We start from the raw sequence: 19,508 nt of genomic DNA, 5'->3' as shown, positions 1-19,508 counted from the left end.
ATCAAAAATATACACGTTCTTAATATTTTTGCTATATGTGGAAATAATTTCGGAAACTCTATGGCCAATGTATTTTCATGTATTTTGTAAATTATTGGATTCTCTCATTCCCATAACTTTCGTATTTTAATCGATATATGTAGGTTTAAAGTTTATGAATGTGTTGCATTAATTCAATATTTATGCAATATATAGTATTATTTTCAGTTCAACATGCGTTATGTGGCAACTTTCGTTAGGTTTTATATAAATATTTACGCAAATTCTCTTCTTAAAATGGAATAGCCAACTTTAGTAATTTGAAAACGGTCGTGTAATCGGGTCAATCCGTTTTTTAATTTCGGTTGATTATTCTGGTTAAACAGGTCAATTTATTGATCGGGAGAAGATAGAGCCATGGAAACCACATCGGGTTCGCTGATTTCTCAGCTCTCCGCCCTACCTCTCGGCTCGGCTTCGTCAGAATTCTCGGCTTCTTAGCTCATCCTCCGCCCCGCGAGAACCTCGGAATTTGTCGCCAGAATCTCCTGATGACCTCCATTTGACAGACAGCTGTGTTCGGGTACTCTTCCGCTAGTCTTTTGAGTTTACCAGACGAATGAATTTTTGCCCTTTTTGTGTTTTCTTATGCCTCTGGGTTGGACGGGTATGTCGTTATTTGATTTGGATTCTCGCTGAGGATTGAGGTGTTAGAGTAGATGCCCTACAAGTCAACTGTTGACTAGGTTGTAAAGAACAATCTTTATTTTAATATAATTCATTATTTCATGGTTCGTTATACTTTATCTGTATACTCATGCAAGCAGCATAGATAAAGTCCTTGATTATGCTTTAATACAAATGAATCGTAATTCGATATTGAAACTCATTTGTAAACACTGCATATTCTAAATTCTTCCTAGTCGATTCAGCCGCCTAAAACAGGGATAAAGGTCGCTGTGCTTTGACAACTCTGAGGCTCTATATGCTAGGGCTGTGCTTTGACTCGTTTACCGGCTCCAGAGAGTCATCAGGTGGCGAGGTTGGGTACAGTCGCGACACATGTAGGAGCCAGTGCATTGTAGTCGGGGATTCTCCGCTCACCTACGGGTGTGGATATCCTATGTGAACTGATGTAATAATAGTGCATGAACTCTCTGGCCAGAGTATGAGATGTACGTTGGAGAAGGAGTTCTCCAATAGTACACGCGATGCCACTATTATTTGTAACACATAGTTATCGAATTAATATGCAACCCTCGATGAACCAATGGTTGCAGATTCGATCGGGATATATGAAATGAAGGGACCGTACTGTACGTTAATCATAATCGACTGGTTCTTGCAGGCACTATCAGTGATACCTAGGGGATCATGAGCGATGTTACTAGACGCTCCTACCATGATCCGATGGGTGCAATCAGAAATGAGTTCGGACATTCTTGATCAAGGTGTTGATGAATAGAATGAGGCTAACTAGGGTAAGCCCGAATAAGAATAAATGTTATTCTGAATCACAAGGAGTTGTGAACCCACGGCTAGCTGTATCCCTGAACCATTGAGGGTCACACAAGTACTGGATTGTTTGTACCCGTAGAGAGAATAAATTCAAGAAGTTGAATTTATATTATATAGTAATTCAAGGAGTTGAATTTATGATAAATAAATTTTGAGAGAATAAATTCAAGTGGTTTGTAAGGCTCGAGAATTATCAGCTGTTATGGATGTGAGATTCACAAATTTGAAAATGCATGACATTTAAATCGGAATTGTGAGGTTTTGGTCGAAGCCACACCGCACCCGCGGTGTTAGAGATACAGCACCCGCGGTGCATTGAGAGGAAATTAGTGAAATTGTGCGAAGCAAGACCGCACCTGCGGTGTTAACAAGACCGCACCCCGCGGTCATGCAGGGACCGCACCCGCGGTCTAAGTGTTGCAATTTTTGATGAACTCGCCGTGAGCACAGCGCACCCGCGGTACAAGAGGAGCGCACCCGCGGTGCTGCATGCGAGAGATCCACCTCCTTTTCTTGGCTTGACACATGGCATGTATATATATACGAAATTGCTGAATCTTCATTCTTCATTTCAGCTGCTAAGAGCACCGAGAGTTCCTTTTGTTTTCTTCAAGTTTCTTCATGTTAGAATTGAGATTATGCAACAACTAGCTATCCGATTTTAATTTCGAGTTAAGATTTGTGATCCTTGCATCGTTGGCTACGAAAGGATGTAAGTATTGTTCATTTCCAGCATGTGTTGGATTGAGAATATACAGATTACAGCATGTATATAGATGTTAGATGAGATGATGAGTTGATTGTGATTGAGTATGATGTTCTTGAGTTACCGGTATAAAAGAATTACGCCGTTATGCCGTCGAATTGCATTGAAACCGATGTTAGCTTTGTATATTGATAGAGTACACATTGATTATGCCATTTCAGATTTATATTGGCTACTTGGTATTCGAGACTTCGACTACGACACAGACAGTGCGACGAAAGGTATAATTCATGTGGTCACGGGATTGCACAACTCGATTCAGATTTGATACGAGTTTCCCTAAATCACATACTAGATTGTTATTACATTTCATTATGTAATGCCTTGTTTATTGATTTATATTCGAGTCCTGAGATAGGAGATATTGGCAGACTTGCCAAAACTAGACGTTTCGGTGTATCGACGCATAGGAGCAGAATTGCTATATGTGCAGACCCTCGATACAGAGTTGACCGAAGTCTAGGAATAAGACGTACCGTTGCCCCGAGTGGTTGGGTAGGTGACAGACCGTCTTATTCATACGGGATCCCTAGATTAGAAATGAGTCGAGTCAAGATTTAAATGTTGAATACAGATTTGTATTCTTCCACATGTTTAGATTTTATTCATGTTACTTGATATATGCTATGCTTTTGTACATGATTTATGACATTGCATGCATTCATGTTTTATACTGGGATATGTTCTCACCGGAGTTATCCGGCTGTTGTCGTGTCTGTATGTGTGCATGGCAACAGGTGGGGCAGGATCTGGGTCTCGAGCTAGATGAGAGATTGACGATAGCGTGGAGATCACGGGCGTTGCAGATTTCTAGTGTTTTCCTTTTGACTTGTACTACTTATGTTGTAGTTGGGATTTGAACACTAGCGTATGATTTTACCAAATAGACATGTATGTATATTATGTTGTTTATTTAATATCAAGACATGATATGCTTTAGTTATACATTTAAATTAATGTTAAAAGCAAAATTTTGACCCACATTTTCGAACAAAGATCCAATTAAATCCCAAAAGAATTGAGTTAGAGCACGGGTCCCCACATGGTTGAATTTATAAAATTTTAGAATTTAATTTATTAAACTCAAATGTTGGGTTTATTAAATATTAAATTTTGGAGGTGATAAAATTCAAGGAGTTGAATTTATAATTTAAATAATAAATTCAAGTGTTGAATTTATAATGTATTTAATTTATTAAGCTCAAAAGTTGAGTTGATTAATTAATAAATTAAATATGGTGGGTATTATGTTTAATGGGCTTGTAGGAGTACAAGTCTAAACATAATAAATAATTTAAAGTTTTAATGGACCTTGATTGAATTAATTAATTTAGTTGGACTAGTCCTATTAATTAAATCAAGCCCATTAATGTTAATTATGTAATTAGGTTATTATTTTATTATAAATAATATTTGAAAACACAAAACCTAGCCACCACCTCACAACCTTACGTGAGCCTTCATTCCAAAGAAAGAATTCGGCCACCTTGATTATTTTAGGGTTTGAGCCGTCTCTCAATTATTTCTCTCCTACGTAAAATCTCTTCTACTTTTCTAGTGCAAATTAGAAGAGGATCAAGCAATCTAGTCGTGGGCTTGATAGGAGGATCAAACAAGGAGATTATTGAAGAAAGTTCGTAGGGAATTTTCAAGAGCTAGATCTGTTTATATCGGATCAGTTGGAGCCAAGTGATCTATTCACAAAGGTATAAATTTCTAACACCCTATGAATGTTTTGTTAAATTATACGAACGTCCAAAGCAATATTATTTTGTTTTTCAAAATAAAATAAAAATTTTAAATCTTCCGCTGCGTTTGGGCGTGTAGAAAACCGGATCTAACAGTGGTATCAGAGCCAGGTTTTCTGAATCGTATGATTTATATTATATTGAATAATTTATTTCTAACCACACAAGAAAATTTTCAGAAAATTGTAGCACCATAAAATTTTATTTTCCAGATTTTCGAAAAAAAAAAAAATCGGATCTGCCCGCAACAGTTCCGGGCAGATCCTGTGCGCAGGGCAGCGCGCAGCGCGCGCGCTGCGCGGAGCGTCCGTGCAGCGGCTGCACGCGCGCCGCACGGAACGTCCGCGCAGCGCGGAGCGCCCGCGCGCACAGGAGCGCCGCCACTGCCCGAAACGTTCGGGCAGTGGGCGGGCTGCGAGGGCGGCTACCTGGGATCGTCTCAGGATGCGTGAAAAATGGTGGGCTTGAATTGTTTGGGCCTAGGGTGCGATTTTCTGAATTTTCAAAATTATGGGGAAAATTGATATTTTTGAAATTGATTCAATTTTTTTTTTATTTTCGAAAATTATTTTTTGGAAAATTAATAATTTTCTTGTAAAATAAATAATTAGAATATGATTTTAATTATTTATGGTAAAAATGAGTTTTATAAGAAATCAATTATTATTGATTTAATTGGAAATTAAATAAATGAGTTTATTTAATTTATTAAATTCTTTAATAATTGTGGTGGTTAGTGATAAAATTATTAGATATATGATTTATCAATTAATTAAATTGTTTAATTAATTGATGTTAATATTTGATATTAAATGTATGGAGGATGATCGAGAGCCTTGACCAATGTGTTAGGTGTATGTTAGGATATTTTACTGTTTTTATTCTTTTTATAATATTTGATATTATTAAACTGGGCCTGGTTTATGGCCCGTTTCCACACCCATGAGATGTATCCCTTATGTGCCATGGCTATTCAAATGTAATAATTAGAAATAGTGGGAGATCAAGACTGGAAGATGGTGGGCCCGATGATCAAGATGCAGACATGTAAAATATTTGAAGCTTTTGTAATAAGTTGCATTTGCATCCCTGCATTCACCTAGGTTTGGACCTGGATCCATGTATGGCTCACATGGATCAATTAGTGTTGGCAATCGATCCTCCTTATTTATTGTTGAATGTCATATTATGATATATGTGATATATAGTAGTATGCATGTATGTATATTATTATATAATATAGTTGCATGAATCCGACAAACATACAAACTCGTGGCACGCGATTTTTAAATTAAAATGATGAGACAATTTTAAAATTAAAATCTTTCATTTTGAATATGATTCAAAATTTATATCAAATCGAGAAGTAAAAATTAAAAGAGTTTAATTTTTCCTTGCCTTCCATCAACCGTGGTTGCATGTTGATCGCTACCCGCGGACAGTGTCTGGCTCATATTATTGGGGAGGCCTGTACGCCGGAAAGCTGTGACTTCCACTGGACATATGATATGAATTGAGTGGAACTCCCATGACTTCGGCTCATATTATTGGGGGAACTCATGGCGACCGTCCACTACAATTCAATATTGATGGGTTGGTTTGACACGTGAAAATAAACGACGTCATATTATTGGGTCCTTATTAAACGTGAGGCAAAACACATGGAGGTTGCATAGGGATGCAATTGGACACTACCTTTTAGAAATTATAATTGACTGATATTATTCGGGATTATAATTGGCTAATTGGACTCTACGTGCCTACTAAGGAAATACGATTTCCCTTTTTCATCAGAGGGTGGTGGGAATGTCAAAATAGTGGGAGGGTAATTTATAAAATGAAATCCATATTTTATATCTTAGAATTATTTTAAAATTATCAGTAACATTTATCTGTTTTCATTTTCAGTATATATACGATGTCTACTCGTAACCCGCTTTCAATCATTCTCGATCAAAACAAATTGACTGGCCCTAACTATAATGACTGGTTTCGAAATTTAAAGATTGTTCTGAACTCGGAAAAGATTCTGTATGTGCTTGATAAGAAGCCACCGAAGGAAGCACCTTCAAATGTCACTCCGACTAAATTGGCTGAGCTTGAAAAATGGTGGGACCATGACATTCAAGCTAAGAGCTACATGTTGGTTCTATGTCGAATGAACTGCATAAGTGGTTCGAGGAGGCTGCGAATGCTACTGACATTCACTTCCATCTGAAAGAATTGTATGCTGTACAAACTCGTTCAGAGAGATATGCTGTTGTTAAAGAACTCATGACTACACGCTTGCGAGATGGGGCTTCGGTCCATGAGCATGGTGTTAGGATGATTGGGCTCATCGAGAAGTTGGTGGGACTCGACTTGGTTATCCCTAGTGAGCTCTCGACTGATATTCTCTTGCTGTCTCTGCCCTCTTCGTTCGATGGATTTGTGGTTAACTTTAATATGAATAAGCTTGAGGCCACCCTTGAAGAGTTGGTCAATATGCTTACTAGTTATGAGGCCACAATCAAAAAGGATAAGCCTGTTTTTCTAGTGGGTTCTTAGTCCGGCACGAAAAAGGGAGCCCCATACAAAGGCAAGAAGCGTTCTGCCCCTCCAAAGAAGAACAAGCCTAACAAAAAGCCATACAAGAAACCTAATCCGTGGCCCACAAAGCCTGACAAGTCAGAACAAATCTGTTTCCACTGCAACAAGCCTGGACACTAGAGGCGTAATTGCGCGGAGTATCTTGCCCAGAAGCGTTCTGGCCATGGTATGTTTTATATTGAAGTTAATTTTCTATTAATTCCTCTTCTTGGGTTTTGGATACCGGATGTGGTTCTCATCTATGCAATGATTTGCAGGTGATGAGAAGAAGCAAGAGGCTTAGAGATGGTGAGACCTTTCTAAGACTAGGAAATGGAGCAAGGGTTGCCGCTACTGCCATTGGAGACATTACTTTAATTTTGGACAATAATTTTAAGTTATTTTTTAGAGATGTTTTATTTGTTCCTGAATTGGTTAAAAACATTATTTCTATTTCTATGCTTGATAGGGATGGTTATTCTTGTGTTTTTGATAAAGGTGTTTGCAATTTATACAAGAATGAATGTTTGATTGGAACTGGAGAATTAACAAATGATCTCTATAACTTAAAATTGAAAGAGATTCCTTTAAACAGTGTCCAAGCGCATACGAAAACAACAACAAACAAAAGAAAAATAGAAAATCCAAATCCCGCACAAATGTGGCATGCTAGACTAGGTCATATTTCTCAAAGAAGGATGCACAAGCTAGTGGGAGAAGGCATGTTTGACTTGTCAGACATAAATTCTCTACCTACTTGTGAGTCCTGTCTAAAAGGAAAAATGACTAAGACTCCATTCAATGGAAAAGTAGAACGTGCACATGGTCTATTGGATACCGGATGTGGTTCTCATCTATGCAATGATTTGCAGGTGATGAGAAGAAGCAAGAGGCTTAGAGATGGTGAGACCTTTCTAAGACTAGGAAATGGAGCAAGGGTTGCTGCTACTGCCATTGGAGACATTACTTTAATTTTGGATAATAATTTTAAGTTATTTTTTAGAGATGTTTTATTTATTCCTGAATTGGTTAAAAACATTATTTCTATTTCTATGCTTGATAGGGATGGTTATTCTTGTGTTTTTGATAAAGGTGTTTGCAATTTATACAAGAATGAATGTTTGATTGGAACTGGAGAATTAACAAATGATCTCTATAACTTAAAATTGAAAGAGATTCCTTTAAACAGTGTCCAAGCGCATACGAAAACAACAACAAACAAAAGAAAAATAGAAAATCCAAATCCCGCACAAATGTGGCATGCTAGACTAGGTCATATTTCTCAAAGAAGGATGCACAAGCTAGTGGGAGAAGGCATGTTTGACTTGTCAGACATAAATTCTCTACCTACTTGTGAGTCCTGTCTAAAAGGAAAAATGACTAAGACTCCATTCAATGGAAAAGTAGAACGTTCACATGGTCTATTGGATTTGATCCATACAGACGTTTGTGGCCCGCTAAGTGTTAGCACAAAATTTGGGCATTCCTACTTCATTACCTTTACTGATGACCATTCGAGGTATGGGTATGTTTATTTGATGAAACATAAATCTGAAGCATTTGAAAGGTTCAAAGAGTTCAGATCTGAAGTAGAAAATCAGCTAGAAAGAAGTATTAAGGCACTTCGATCTGATCGAGGTGGAGAATACTTGAGTGCTGAATTTTTGGGTTATCTAAAAGAGAATGGGATTCTCTCACAGTGGACTCCACCAGCAACACCACAATTGAATGGTGTTTCTGAACGTCATAATCGAACATTGATGGACATGGTTCGATCTATGATGGGATTCACTGAATTGCCTACAATGTTTTGGGGTTTTGCGCTTGAAACTGCAGCAATGTTGTTGAATAATGTCCATACTAAAGCAGTGGATAAAACACCATATGAGATATGGATGGGGAAACCTCCCAAGTATTCTTACTTGAGAATATGGGGATGTCCTGCTTATGTGAAGCAGACAGTGGGAGACAAATTGGATAGTAGATCCACTTTGTGCTACTTTGTAGGATATCCAAAGAATTCTATTGGATATTATTTTTATCATCCTAATGAAGCAAAAGTGTTTGTTTCAAGGAATGCCATCTTTTTGGAAAGGGAGTTTCTATTAGATAGAAAAGGCAAGATGATAGAACTTGAAGAAATTCAAGATACTCCCTCAACTTTAGAAGTTGAACCTAATCCCCTAGAACCAGTAGTTGAAGTACAAGCTCCTAGAAGGTCTGATAGAGTTATTAGACCACCTGCCAGATATACACTTCTTCATGAACAAGGCCATGATGAGCCTTGTGTTGGATGTGATCCAATGAATTTCAAAGAAGCAATATCTGATACTGATTCAACCAAATGGCTTGAAGCCATGCAGTCAGAAATGGACTCTATGTATTCAAACAGAGTCTGGACATTAGTGGATCCACTTGAGGGAATCATTCACATAGGATGCAAATGGATCTACAAAAGAAAGCTTGGGGCGGATGGGAAGGTAGTGACCTTCAAAGCAATACTGGTTGCAAAAGGTTATACTCAAAGGCAAGGAATTGACTATGAGGAAACTTTTTCACCAGTAGCTATGTTTAAGTCCATTAGAATACTAGTAGCCATAGCAGCATGGTATGACTATGAGATATGGCAAATGGATGTAAAGACTGCATTCCTCAATGGAGACATCAAAGAAGAAATTTAAATGTCTCAACCTGAGGGATACACATCAGTAGGAAGTGAGCATAAGGTATGCAAACTTCAGAGATCAATAAATGGTCTCAAGCAGGCATCAAGGAGTTGGAACCTCAGATTTGACAGCACTATCAAAGAGTTTGGTTTTGCTAAGAATCCTGAGGAACCATGTGTGTACAAGAAAGTTAGTGGGAGTGCAGTGACATTCCTGGTACTTTATGTTGATGATATCCTGCTCATTGGGAATGATATAGGATTACTGCAATCAACTAAAGTATGGTTAGCCGGTAAATTCTCCATGAAGGACATGGGTGAAGCATCCTATGTATTAGGAATACAAATCTATAGAGATAGATCAAAAAGGATGTTGGGGCTCACCCAAGCCACATATATCGATACCATTATAAAACGATTCTCTATGGAAGAGTCCAAGAGAGGATACTTACCAATGTGTCATGGTATTACTGTATCTAAAGCTATGTGTCCCAAAACTGATGAAGAGATAGAGATGATGACACGTATTCCATATGCGTCAGCCATTGGTAGTATCATGTATGGTATGATATCGACTCGTCCTGATGTTGCTTACGCTTTGAGTGTTACAAACAGATATCAGGCGAACCCTGGTCCAATGCATTGGAAGGCCGTGAAAGATATTCTTAAGTACTTGAGAAGGACTAAGAACTTGTTCATGGTCTATGGGGGTGGAGAATTAAAATTGGAAGGCTACACTGATTCTAGCTTCCAATGTGATGTAGATGATTCGAAATCGACCTCTGGTTTTGTATTAATGCTTAATGGTGCGGCTGTCTCTTGGAAAAGTTCCAAGCAAGACACTGTTGTGGATTCCACCACTGAAGCTGAGTATATTGCTGCATCTGCTGCAGCCAAAGTGCAGTTTGGATGAGGAATTTTGTCCAAGAGTTGTGCGTTATTCCTAATGGAGTTGATCCAGTCCCGGTGTACTGCGACAACACTGGTGCCGTTGCGCAAGCAAAGGAACCAAGGTCTCATCAGCGATCCAAACATGTACTGAGGAAATTCCACATCATCCGGGAGATTGTGGGAAGGGGAGACATATCAGTCGAAAGAGTCCCCTCTGCAGATAACGTTGCTGATCCACTTACGAAGCCCTTGCCAGGTCCATTGTTTGAGAAGCATCGCGAAACAATGGGATTAAAGTTAATGGGTAGTTGGCTCTAGGGCAAGTGGGAGATTGTTAGAGTAGATGCCCTACAAGTCAACTGTTGACTAGGGATTTTATTGACTCGGTTGTAAAGAACAATCTTTATCTTAATATAATTCATTATTTCATGGTTCGTTATACTTTATCTGTATACCCATGCAAGCAGCATAGATAAAGTCCTTGATTATTCTTTAATACAAATGAATCGTAATTCGATATTGAAACTCATTTGTAAACACTGCATATTCTAAATTCGTTCCTAGTCGATTCAGCCGCCTAAAACAGGGATAAAGGTCGCTTGAGCTCGAGACTAGCGTATGTGATGTTGTGTACTGCGTTTCTTGGTAAGGACATAGAGATGTCCAAACATACAGATGGGTAGTCATATGATGATATAACGAACAACCCTCCCTCGGACTTTCCAAGTGGTTCTCATACATCGAGAGGATAAGTTCGTGGTTATGATTGTACACCATTAGTCCTTACGACCTGGGACAACACTGAGGCTCTATATGCTAGGGCTGTGCTTTGACTCGTTTACCGGCTCCAGGAGAGTCATCAGGTGGCGAGGTTGGGTACAGTCGCGACACATATAGGAGCCAGTGCATTGTAGTCGGGGATTCACCGCTCACCTACGGGTGTGGATATCCTATGTGATCTGGTGTAATAATAGTGCATGGAATCTCTGGCAAGAGTATGAGATGTACGTTGGAGAAGGAGTTCTCCAATAGTACACGCGATGCCACTATTATATGTAACACATAGTTATCGAATTAATATGCAACCCTCGATGAACCAATGGTTGCAGATTCGATCGGGATATATGAGATGAAGGGACCGTACTGTACGTTAATCATAATCGACTGGTTCTTGCAGGCACTATCAGTGATACCTAGGGGATCATGGGGCGATGCTACTAGACGCTCCTACCATGATCCGATGGGTGCAATCAGAAATGAGTTCTGACATTCTTGAACAAGGTGTTGATGAATAGAATGAGGCTAACTAGGGTAAGCCCGAATAAGAATAAATGTTATTCTGAATCACAAGGAGTTGTGAACCTACGGCTAGCTGTATCCCTGAACCATTGAGGGTCACACAAGTACTGGATTGTTTGTTCCCGTAGAGAGAATAAATTCAAGAAGTTGAATTTATATTATATAGTAAATTCAAGGAGTTGAATTTATGATAAATAAATTTTGAGAGAATAAATTCAAGTTGTTGAAGTTATAAAATTTGAGAATTTAATTTATTAAACTCAAATGTTGGGTTTATTAAATATTAAATTTTGGAGGTGATAAAAATTCAAGGAGTTGAATTTATAATTTAAATAATAAATTCAAGTGTTGAATTTATAATGTATTTAATTTATTAAGCTCAAAAGTTGAGTTGATTAATTAATAAATTAAATATGGTGGATATTATGTTTAATGGGCTTGTAGGAGTACAAGTCTAAACATAATAAATAATTTAAAGTTTTAATGGACCTTGATTGAATTAATTAATTTAGTTGGACTAGTCCAATTAATTAAATCAAACACATTAATATTAGTTATGTAATTAGGTTATTATTTTATTATAAATAATATTTGAAAACACAAAACCTAGCCACCACCTCACAACCTCACGTGAGCCTCCATTCCAAAGAAAGAATTCGGCCACCTTGATTATTTTAGGGTTTGAGCCGTCTCTCAATTATTTCTCTCCTACGTAAAATCTCTTCTATTTTTCTAGTGCAAATTAGAAGAGGATCAAGCAATCTAGTCGTGGACTTGATAGGAGGATCAAATAAGGAGATTATTGAAGAAAGTTCGTAGAGAATCATCAAGAGATAGATCTGTTTATATCGGATCAGTTGGAGCCAAGTGATCTATTCACAAAGGTATAAATTTCTAACACCCTATGAATGTTTTGTTAAATCATACGAACGTCCAAAGCAATATTATTTTGTTTTTCAAAATAAAATAAAAATTTTAAATCTTCCGTTGCGTTTGGGCGTGTAGAAAATCGGATCCAACATGAGGTGAAACGTCTCGTGTTCTTTTGTTTAAAATGCACTAGATTTTTTTTTTTTTAAATTTCGGTCAACATAAAAATATTTTAATAAAATATTTTTGTGCATGATCTAGAACATTCGCTAGCTAGCATTTAAAAATCAATTGCTAACGTCATAAAATAAAATAATCGCATGAGTTACCAAACCTAGAAAGCAATAATCGTGAAACGTATTTTCCTCCCCAAAACCACTCTAAAGCATAAATAAATGGTTTTAAAAATCTTTTAACGTGAAATCATATTCCATAATCATGAGTGCGGAAAAACAGTAGAAGCGCTGGTCCTCGGGTTGTGTGCACCTTCAGTCCAGTCATCTCATGTGTCAAGCCCTCCCTCAACCTCACCTGCATCCATCACACCTAGTGAGTCTAAAGACTCTACACACCAAAACTTTGTAACGAGTAATAGATATAAAATCACATGCAACAGTGAAAATACTTGTACTTAAAATATCATTTCATGAAAATGCATAAACTTGAGCATGAACATTTTCGTAAATATTTTCATGAAATGCATAACATGAACCTGAACCTTTACCTTTTCCTTGATCATAACATAACATGATAACATGACATAATAGCATGACGTGATTCTTTTCATGATCATAACTTTATCTTTTCCTTGATTGAATTCAGATCGTTAATTGTGACTTTCTTGACGTGACATGACATGACATGACATGACGATGGTACCATCTACATGAAACCACAGTACTGGGCGGCGGGGACATCAGCGACACATGATCGTCAACTGAGCCTTGGCCTATTCTTGATCATAACCTCAAATCCTCAAATCCTCATAGTCACAATTACTTCACTTTCATCAATGTTTTCATGTTTTCATCACCTCATAAAATCATGCATGAATATATTTTCTTTTGAAACCAAGCATGCACCATGTATTTTAAATGTCAACTTTAATCATAACATTTCATGGACATTTAAAATAAATCATAAATAAATCATGAGCATTTCATAAGCATTTAACAATGAATATAATATCATAAAAACAGCATTTAGGGCACTGCCATGACCGTTACTAATTTTAGGTGTAAAAAGACCGTTTTACCCCTGGACTCGACAATTTCGTTTCTGACTTTTTTCTTGATTTCATGACTCTAACATGTCCCAAATAAACATTTAAGCTTATAAGAATTTTCTCGTAATTTTATTTGGCTTAAAACTTAGACTTTTCAATTTATCTTTTATTAGTTATTTTAACGGTGTTTTAATCCCGAAAAATACCAAACTTTAATATAAAATTCCTAAATTCTAAATTTAGTCTTTTATATTATTTTAGCTTTTATGGACCACGACCCGACCCTCGTGAGCCGTTTTCCAATTTTCTTTACTTTTAAAACTCAATTTGACACTCGAACTTCAACCCCGAGCCAACTTCCGATTTTTCCGAGTTACCCCCGAACCATGTTGGTCCAAAACTTGACCAACATCATAAATTACCCTATTGGACCCTCAACCCACCGAGATACCATGCCCAAAGCAAAAACGAAGGTCCTAATCTACTCCAATGCAATGGCCGAGAATATTATTTTTTTCGTGGAGTCTAATTTGTGAACTTATGGCCCCAGCCCACACTCCAGCCCTTGAACCGACACCTTGAGCACTTAACAAGGACCCAGAGGACTCGCCCTAACCTAACCCACGAGCCCTGGAACCTGCCCTTCGCTCACAGAACTCAGCGCGCCTCCTGCACAGAACCTGTGCATGCGCGCAGGCAGGAGTCCTTGTATAACAGGACTCCTGCCAACCCTCAGGCTCGAATCTTAGCTTGGCTAGGACTCTAGTCTAGTCTCACCCAAGTCCCTAGCCAGCCCTGAACCGCTGCCAAGGCCAGCCCTCTCCCTGGTGCTTGAAACCCCCAACCCTCACGCATGACAGCAACAACACGGTTGCATGTTCCGCTACTGCCGTTCCTTAAATTCTTTGTGGTGTTAGGGTGAGTGTTTAAGATTCCCAAAACATGCTTAATCCTTACCTAGTCTCAACCTAGTATCATGGCAGCCCCTAATTACATACAAGACATGAATCGACACATGAGAACGTTAGTTCGTAGCACGTACACGTAAAAACTGAATTTTCTGGAATAAGACTTCATGTTCTTCGCACAAACATAATTTAAATCAATAGTATGATGTAATGGACGAGAAAAGGAAGATATTGGCGTGCCTTTGCGTCGTTAACGCACGAAATACCGATGGCGATGAAGAACGGAGAGAACCGAGCTAATTTCCTTTGAACCTTGAAAGGAAAACTGAAGCTCCTCACGGCCGAGAGCTGCTGTTTTCCCGTGGAAGAGTTTTTGGTTTTCTGAAAATTCTTTTAGCGGCGTGAACGTGTGTGAGAGTGAGTGGAGTGCTTAGCTTAGGGTTTAAATCTCTTTTTAATATGTTAATTAATTGTTAAAAAGGCTTAAGGCCAAATAAACTCTTAATTAAGCCCACTGGTGCAAGCTAGGCTCTTAATCAATTTATAAAATGGTTTTCATAAAAATAGTTAGTGAATTAAATAGCCGGACTGCTCAAAAGGTCGCATTTTAATTGAAAATCCAACACCGATAAAAATTAGTCTCGACGTATAAAATCACCTCAAAATTTCTTGTTTCAAAAATACGAGAAGCCATCTCCCTCAAATCAAATAATTAAAATTAATTGTTTAATTAAAACATTTTTTTCACATTAATCAGCCCCCGGTCTCCGTTCCTCGATCGTCGCATGAATAATCTTTAAAAATGCAATTTCATGCAGAATGTCCATAAAATCATAATAAGCATGTATGACACATAATTCGATAGCAATTAAAATACAAGAGAATTTAATAATTGCATGCATATGGTTCGCGTGGACTTTAAATTTTCGGGGCGTTACATGAGGTGTGGAAATTTAAGAGATTGGTTTGTTACGAGCTTCGAGATTGAGGAGAGCGATCGCTTCGATTATGAGATTGATGCCTTTTAAGACTCGTATCTACTGTATTTCAGGTTAAGGTGATACCGTGATGGAGTAATGACTGTTTTTAATTTTCATTATGCTTTTATTGTACTTCTACGAACTTATATTTCAGGACGTGTAATTCACGTTCTTGAGCAAGTTTTTGACAATCTTTGTGTAGTTCAACTCATGAGCTAATGTTACGTAGAGAATGATAGAGTTGCAAGCTGATGAGGGCAGTGAGAAGTTGTTGCGCTTGTGCATAGAAGCTGGAGGTTGCTCTGGTTTCCAGTATAAATTTTCTCTTGATGACACAATTAATGATGATGACAGGTGCAATTTGCTTTCCAGGATCATGGGATGGGTAGTTTTGCTGTTGTTCTACAACAAATATATTTGAGTCGATTAGATTTTCTGATAATATTTCGTGTAGGTCTCCTATGGAAATATATCTTTTAATTCCGAGTTTTTGCAGGGTTTTTGAGCAGGATGGAGTTAAAGTGGTTGTTGACGAAATTTCCCATGGCTTTGTTAAAGTTGCAACTGTTGATTTTGTGGAGGATCTGATCCGTTCTGCTTTTCAGGTCAGTTCAATATGACTGGTACCGTGACTTTATTTAATCATAGCTCTGTCAGCTGTATCCATTCATCTACTGTATTCCTGCAAAAAATATCAGTTCTTTAACCAATCCATGCTCGAATAGTTAAACATATCCATTCCTTTGGATAACAGAATAAATAACATTCGTGGGCCATGATGATCACGCATAGTCATCTACATCAGCAGGATTAACATTCTTGGTTGTGCCTTTTTGCTGAGATTGTCTCCTCCTAGTATGTTATATTAGATGTTATGTTTTGATTTTCTGACTTGCTTTTACTGCCACTTCTTATACGAGCTTAAACTCACTTGTAGAAGTAGAACAAAATGGACAATAAATTTAGTGCTTATGGATTTCTTTCTGATATCCTGCATACTACTCATTCACAAGTTGAACCAAAACTCACCGTAAACCAATGGTAGCGTAAGAAGTCTCCTGTTCAGACTGTATTGCTGAAAGAAAATCTCTGAAATATTGTTAAGTATGATCTCCTTGTGTCTAAATCTTCGTTTATCTTACTGCTATGGGCAAACCAACTAGGTTCCAATTGCACTAGCATTGTGGCAACCTTGTCCTTGTGTCTAAATCTTCGTTTAGAAGTGTTTCAGTGGTAAAATTTACGCTGGAAAGGTTATGTGAACAAGGGAGTAAATTAGCATAAATCAGGCTTCATTATTTTTATTCTTTATGTTGGAATAAATCACACTTCTGTTTCTTTTACCATGACAGAAGCTTGAAGATATTTGCAATCTATTTAACTTAGATGTCTTCACCTATAACTTCTTGAAATCCTCTTGTCTTGACATGTTCCAGGAATTTTCTCTTACATGCGCCTCTCTCCCCCCAATCTGTAAGTACTTTCCCTGTATCCTCAAAACTTTCCACCCAACTCTCCTCTTGCTGGCTAGCAAAGCGATACTAATAGGAAAGAGAAAAATGGATGCCTTCAAGATAATGACCTTCGATTGTGTTACGATAAAATGTTAAGTGTAGTAATTTCATTTTGGGTAGTTTTAGTCACTCTAAGCCTACAGCTAAGTCTATTACAAAAAGCTAATAGTTCTTCCCTAACTCTCTTTCAGGGATATCAGACTTATGAAACGGATATTCCCCGAAAATTAGAGTTTTTACTGCATCTTTGAAACTCTCTTTGTTTGTTTTAATTAAGTAGTGAAAAGGAAGCAGTTGAATTCATCGAAAGTTTTTGTGTGTCGCTATGTTTAGCGAACCCCATGATGAATTTCTTTATATTCAGGTGTCGAAGAATCCAAGTGCAGTGGGTGGCTGCAGCTGTAAAAGTTCATTCATGACAAAGTAGTTGTTTCTTCATTTCCTTGTTTTCCCTAGACGCAGGAAATCTACCATAAAACTGTTGGATCTATTTTTCTATACGCCCAAACGCAGCGGAAGTTTTAAAATTTTTATTTTATTTTGAAAAACAAAATAATTTTGCCTTGGACGTTCGTATAATTTAACAAATTAAACATGCATAGGATGTTTAGTAAATTATACATTTGGTGAATAAATCACTTGACTCCAACTAATCCGGTATAAAAACGGATTAGCTCTTGTTGATTCCCTACGAACTTTCTTCGATGAAATCCTCCTATCAAGTCCACGACTAGATAGTATGCTCCTCTTTCAAATTGCACTAGAGAATGTGAAAAAGATTTTACGTAGGAGAGAAAATTATGAGAGACGGCTCAAACCCTAAAAACAATTCAAGAGGTGGCCGATTTTTTTCTTTTTTAAATTGTGAGTGAAGGCTCACGAAATTTATTTGTTTTTTGGTGCCTAGGTTTAGTGGTTGGTATGTATTATTTATAATAAAATAATAACCTAATTACATAATTAACATTAACGGGCTTGATTTAATTAATTAGGCTAGTCCAACTAGTTTAATTAATTTAATCAAAGTCCATTAAAACTTTAATTATTTAATATGTTGGACTTGTTCCCCTACAAGCTCATTAAACATATTATCCACCATATTTAATTTATTAATTAATCAACTCAACTTTTGAGCTTAATAAATTAAATATATTATAAATTCAACATTTGAATTTATTATTTAAATTATAAATTCAACTCCTTGAATTTTTATCACCTCCAACATTTTATATTTAATAAACCCAACAATTGAGTTTAATAAATTAAATTATCAAATTTTATAAATTCAACTCCTTGAATTTATTTTCTCAAAATTTAATTATCATAAATTCAACTCCTTGAATTTACTATATAATATAAATTCAACTTTTGAATTTATACTCTCAACGGGAACAAACAATCCAGTACTTGTGTGACCCTCAATGGTTCAGGGATACAGCTAGCCGTGGGTTCACAACTCTTGGTGATTCAGGACATAATCCTTTATTCGGGCTTACCCTAGTTAGCCCCATTCTTTTCATCAACACCTTGATCAAGAATGTCAGAACTCATTTCTGATAAAACCCATCGGATCATGGTAAGAGCGTCTAGTAGCATCGCCCCATGATCCCCTAGGTATCACTGATAGTGCCTGCAAGAACCAGTCGATTATGATTAACGTACAGTACGGTCCCTTCATCTCATATATCCCGATCGAATCTGCAACCATTGGTTCATCGAGGGTTGCATATTATCTCGATAACTATGTGATAACTATAATAGTGGCATCGCGTGTACTATTTTGAGAACTCTTTCTCCAACGTACATCTCGTACTCTGGCCAGAGATTCCATGCACTATTATTTCATTAGATCACATAGGATATCCATACCCGTAAGTGAGCGGTGAATCCCCGACTACAATGCACTGGCTCCTATATGTGTCGCAACTGCACCCAACATCGCCACCTGATGACTCTCCTGGAGCCGGTAAACGAGTCAAAGCACAGCCCTAGCATATAGAGCCTCAGTGTTGTCTCGGGTCGTAAGGACTAATGGTGTACGATCATAACCACGGACTTATCCTCTCGATGAATGATAACCACTTGGAAAGTCCGAGGGAGGGTTGTTTGGTATAATCATCATATGACTACCCATCTGCATGTTTGGACATCTCTATGCCCTTACTAAGAAACGCATTACACAACATCACAGATGCTAGTCTCGAGCTCAAGCGACCTTTATCCATGTTTTAGGCAGCTGAATCGACTAGGAACGAATTTAGATCATACAGTATTTACAAACGAGTTTCAACATCGAATTACGATTCATTTGTATTAAAGTATAATCAAGGTCTTTATCTATGTTTGATAACATGGGTATACAGATAAAGAAATAACAAACCATGAAATAATGAATTATATTAAAATAAAGATTGTTCTTTACAACCGAGTCAATAAAATCCCTAGTCAACAGTTGACTTGCAGGACATCTACTCTAACAATCTACCACTTGCCCTAGAGACAACTACCCATAAACTTTAATCCCATTGCTTTGCGATGCTTCTCAAACAATGGTCCTGGGAAGGGCTTCGTAAGTGC

At 37.5% G+C, this 19,508-nt stretch overlaps 1 pseudogene; it reads left to right on the top strand.

Moving 5' to 3' along the window:
* The first annotated feature begins 381 nt into the window (after nt 1–381).
* Nucleotides 382–17,411, top strand: LOC140818777 (iron-sulfur assembly protein IscA-like 2, mitochondrial; annotated as a pseudogene).
* The last annotated feature ends 2,097 nt before the right edge of the window (nt 17,412–19,508 follow it).

Source organism: Primulina eburnea, chromosome 17 (assembly GCF_022965805.1).
Source record: "Primulina eburnea isolate SZY01 chromosome 17, ASM2296580v1, whole genome shotgun sequence".
Classification (NCBI taxonomy): domain Eukaryota; kingdom Viridiplantae; phylum Streptophyta; class Magnoliopsida; order Lamiales; family Gesneriaceae; genus Primulina; species Primulina eburnea.
The sequence above is the reverse complement of the archived record's forward strand: the minus strand, read 5'-3'. Positions and strand labels throughout refer to the sequence as shown.